A 5,613-nucleotide genomic window follows, 5' to 3' on the forward strand; every position below is an offset into this window, starting at 1 on the left:
ACGCTTAGTCTTTAAATACGTGGGTGCACATTTGTGTTAAATAGTGTGCACAGCTCAACAAACTAAATAAATTATGTCCGTGCACAACTAAATACATTTCAACCATGGGTAAAAACTAAATAAATTTAACAATACTGAGTAGTTCACTATTAGCTTATAGACTTAGTAATAAAAAACGTGTGTGCACAACGATGTAAAACAGTGTGCATAGCTCAACAAACTAACTTCCAACGATCAGTAAAATTCAAAAGTTTGACGAGTATTTAATTCCACTTCAAATGAAGTTAGTATTCGTATTGTTTTAAACCATAAGGGGTTATTCGTCTGATAAGTCTATTTGGTCTGAACAATTCCGACAGTCTTGGCATGGCCTGAACGTAACGTACCTCTTATAGTTGTCCACTCCTATAAATGGTATAGAGACAAGCCTGTATCTGCAGAGCCAATATTGTTTGGTTATTAGTGTACACACAGAATAGTAATAAAAGCCAAAATTTTTGTCCCACCGCAGTTATCAGTAAAAATTCAAGAAACTAAGGGATTCATCCATGCACACAGATTTACTTAGGCGTGCACCCAATAACGAAAGACTAAATAAGATCACAATCATAAAAAGTAAGGCTTAATAGCTCATATATATGCATCCAGTATTACCTGCATTGTCATCATTTTTTTTTTGGAGTTAATAGTGCACACATATCTGGTACGTATAACACAAACGTATATAATTAAGAACAGACTGTGAGACTATGTGCGTATTGTATATTCTGGTCAAATGTACACACTTACAATATAAAGAATGCACACACGTTACTACTATTTTAGATCTGCCTAGTTCTACGGTGCGCACACGATAATCAAAACTCGTGCATACACGCGGAATCTAAACAGACCAATAACTCAACCATTCAAAATAATAATTTTACCGTGGGGTGTAGGTCTGTTTGGCTTTGGTCTACTCCTACTATAATTACTATTCTTTAATTTAGATTACATATCAAAATAATAATTTTACCGTAATTAGACTACCATTCAATTGTCTTAATTGCCCTTTTATTCTTAATTAACAATCCTAGTATATATTTTTCCTCTTAAATCTCAAGCATTAATCTAATCTAATCTACTTCTACCCAAACACTAAGGACAAGACAACCAACACAAAACACCACTACCACCACAAAGCTAACTAAGCCACAAGGCTCCAAACAAAGCAAGCACAAAAGCAACGTTAACAAGCAACCAACAACGGCGTCAACGCCTAAAGAAAAGAAACTACAAGGAAGAAGGCGAACAAGGTAACCACAACTACTAGAAAGACTCGCTCTCCGACTCCTCGGACTATTCCTCGTCTTCTCCTCTACGGCTCGAGCTGGCTTCGATCTGGTCTAGCCGATGGTGCACAGCAACAAACTGCGTCCTCAAGAAAGCAAAACCCTCCTCTATCATGCGGTTTTGCTGACGAAGCAAAGCAACAACACGCTCTTCGTGCGACGTGGGGTCGTGCTCCCTCTTGGTACGAGCTTCCCTTCTTCGTCGGTTCTCCTCACTCTCCGAGTCGCTTTCCTCAGCTTCAACGGCTTCTGGCGCTCCCACCTCTTCCTCAAGATCGGCTTCATCCTCGGCTTCTTCATCACCTCCCAAGCTCTGAACAGCGAGGCTCAACTTCCCGGCATGGATTCCAAGCTCAGCTGCCAACTTTGCTCGTTCTTCAGGTGCCTTCCTTGCCACTTCTTCAAGCGTGATGTACTCACCATCATCCAACTGAAACATGTGACAACTCCGAAGGTTGGCGGCATCCAACACTAGCTTTCCCACAGCCTTAGGAAGACAACCATCTACACTGACGCCCTTCCTAACCAAGATCCAGCTCAACACCATCCTATAAGGCAAACTCTTCCGATTGTGATCCCGGAAAAACACCATGTGTTGCAACATCAAAGCAGGCAAGTTGAACTTAACCATATTCTTCAGACAGAAAGCAAAAGTGCACTCCAGCTTACCCAACAACTTGCTCTTGTTATTGTTTGGCAACAAACAGTCCGACACCAACATCACCAAGATCATTTGCTCTGCAGACAACCACTTCTTTTCCGGCCTAGAGGCTTGAGTGAAACCACTCGTACGGCCTAACAAGTAGCTCAAGTAGTCACGGTACCCCATGGTATCCGTACTAATCCAAGAATGACCACTGTACTGAGCCACTCTGGTAGCAGACAAACTCAACAACTGAGCCAACCTCTTCTCAGAAATCACAACCTTTACACCTCTCACCTTAGAGGTGATCTCAAGCCGTTCACCCTCCTTCGTCACAACCATGTGACGGTAAAACTCTTTCACCAAACTCGGGTATGTCTTGGCCCTTATGGTGAGAAACCCATCCAACAAACCTTGATACTTAAGCATATCCAACAAGGAACTAGAAAAAGATTCCGGATCAAAAGCTTTACCATCAAGAACAAGGTAGTGGGCATCCACCCATTCCGCTTTTCTAGCCAAGCTTGACCTTCTAGGCATGGTAGGAGATGATCCAAAACTCAACAAACAAAGCCCACAACTTCTACCTCTTCACACTCGCTGCCTCTCTCTCTCGAGCTCTCTCGAGCTCTCTCTCGCGCTCTCGGCGACGCAGCGACAGCAGACCGGCGACGGTGGCGGCAGCTCCGGCTGTAGCGACGGCGGTGTGGCGGTGGTCCGACGGTGGTGGGGCGACGGGTTGGTGGTGGTGGAGCTACGGGTTGGGAATGGGGTTTAGGGTGTTCACGGGTAGAGAGGAAGAAAAAGAAGAAGGAGAGAAAATTTTGGGGATTTAGGGATTTGGAAGAAATTGGGGAAAAAGATGATTAAATTTGGGGATTTTGAATAAAGTGGGAATTTATGGTTTAGAAGGAATTAAAATTGGATAGATTTTAAGAAAGATAATTAGCTCAAGTGGTTTAAAAGTTGAGTTGAAAAGGAATAGGTTTGGGTTTGAAACTCAAAGGTTACAATTAAACTTTAAGCTTGAGTTTTAAGATACACAAGAAGGAATTTTGGCAAGAATTTTGCTATTTCCAAATTCAAAGAATACTTGGAAAATTTAGGAAGTTCACACGGAATTGTTGTAAGATCAACCAAGTGTAGGGATTGTAGAATTGGTCTAAGCACAAGACATTCCAAAGATAGATGGCTATTTCACAATAAGACTTAGATGCCAACTAAAGAAGTCACTTAGCAAGAAGAGAGTTTACACTAAGCTCCAAAGAATTACTAGCAAGAAAAGCATGCTAAGGATTACCAAGCAAAAGACAACTACGAAACTCAAGATAACACTCAAGGCAACAAAGAACACAACACTCTCGGGAAAACAAGGATAGACTCGAAGACAATGGTTACCTGCCAACTCTTCTTCCACCAAACCCTTCGACTCCGCCTGCGAACGCGCCATCACGAAAACTCTTCCAGGTGGCCTTGCTCCAACTACTCCACGGCCCGAACCAGCTCCCGGTGCTCCTCCGGCTCCTGGGGGTGGCGGTAACGCTCTATGGCCGGCTAACTGGGGACACTCCGCGACTCTGTGACCACGATCTCCGCAACGAAAACACCTGAACGCAAAGCCGTTGCAACTCAGAACCCACATGCATCTTCCCACAACGCTGACAAAGAGATGCCTTAGCTTGGTTCCCGTGCTCCGTCCTGATAGGTCCTTGAGAAGAAGATGACACAACCTTGGCCGGGAAACTCAGTCTTGATTTCTTGAAGGTAGAAGGACTTCCGCCCTCAGATCTCTTCCTAGCTTGCTCAAACGAACCCCTCTGAAGCTGTTGCACGCGATACAGATCAGCGGCACATACGTAAGCGTCCTTAAGAGAACTCGGCCTACTCACAGTCAAAGTTTTTCGCGCCTCATAATTCAAACTGGCCACGATCGACTTTAGCGAGTTCTGAAGGCACAAGCATCCTCGCAAAACGTGCCAGCTCCAAGAACCTCTTGTGGTACCCAACCACAGACATGGAGCCTTCCTGCAGGTGAAGGAACTCTTCATACATGGCTTCACGCACATGTGCTGGGTAGAACCTCTCACGCATCCGGTCCTTAGGCGCTGTCCAGTCGAACTCTGGTTCCTCGAGAAGAGTCGGGCCTTCGTGAACCCACCACAAGTCCGCTTCTTCAGGGCAGCCCACCACGGTGAAGATCTTGTCAAACACCCGTAGCCACTCTTCTAAGACTACAGGGTCTTCCTCGCCGGCAAAGGTTGGCGGCCGATGACCCGACACTAAACGTCCTACGTCACGGTGCCCAGCAGGGGGAGGAGGCGGCACAGCGTGATTGTTGTTCAACAGAGCTTCACTGAGCGTCTGCATGGTCTGGGTCAGCTGATGAAGGTTCTGAGCAAGCTGCTCGTTGGTCGAGGTCTCTGGGGTGCATGCGCGAGGACGAGGAGGCATCGCACTTCTACAACAACAACACGATAAGAGAAGCAACAAACAAGGAACAGAAAACAACACACAGCTCACCGCGCAACCTAGAGTCCTAAGCCTAACACTTAGCTTCTTAAGGTCGCTTAGAGGTCTCAAAACACAGTTAACCACTTAGAAAGTCTAGACTTAACTCTTCCTAGGCTCAAAACCTAGGCTCTGATACCAACTGTAACACCCCCCAAACACGACCTATATAAAAGTCCTTAACACCTGCAGATAATACACAAAACTAGCACAGCGGGAGAAGATAAAAACGAAAACTGGATAAAAGAAATCCAAACCGGGTGTTATGCCACGTCTACCAAACACGGTAAACGCTACGGCGATCAATCTGCAAGTGTATACATCTATCCCAAAAGGTAACAGTCTAACACTACAACGGCACACAGGCCACAAAACAAAGGTAAAGGTACTAGACTACCGGCCACTAACATCGCGCTCGTCTAGACATCACCTGAAAGACACAAAGATAAACATAGGGACGACGCCCGGTCAGCGATAATGCTGGTAACCCACCAATACCTGTTAAGTATCATACATAGGTAGGATATATACAGAAATCATTTCGAAACAGAATATATATATATATATATATATATATATATATATATATATATATATATATATATATATATAAGTGTAAAACCGAGAGTAAACACCAACTCAAGACTCAACACTCATCAATAAACACCACGGGAACACATCCCAAGACCACAATGGATAACGACACCACAAGGATAAAGACACGACAAACGAAAACACATGTCTTTGTGACTACACATGTCACAAGAGAGAAAACACAACCACGGCTACACAAGCCCTCGTGACATCACCCACCACGAGTTGATATGCCTTCCTTATGCCTTGTTCCAACCTTATGGCTACCCCCAACCTTATATCTAGTTCCAACCTTTACCTCCAGGACCCCTGTACATACAGTCCAACCTTATTCCCCCGGGAATAGTCATTCCCCCTCCAACAGACCTCCAACAAAAACCACCGACTCATAGTACACGAGGTACCGATCACACACATGGAACACATGCCCGGATAGCACATGTTATCCCCCAAAAACGTGAACCTTACACAAAGGCCACAACTCCATAATCACCCCACGGCCACCACGAGGACCGCTGCAATACCTTGGTGACTAGT

The sequence above is a fragment of the Ipomoea nil genome, unplaced genomic scaffold, assembly GCF_001879475.1.
Source record: "Ipomoea nil cultivar Tokyo-kokei standard unplaced genomic scaffold, Asagao_1.1 scaffold2791, whole genome shotgun sequence".
Lineage (NCBI taxonomy): Eukaryota > Viridiplantae > Streptophyta > Magnoliopsida > Solanales > Convolvulaceae > Ipomoea > Ipomoea nil.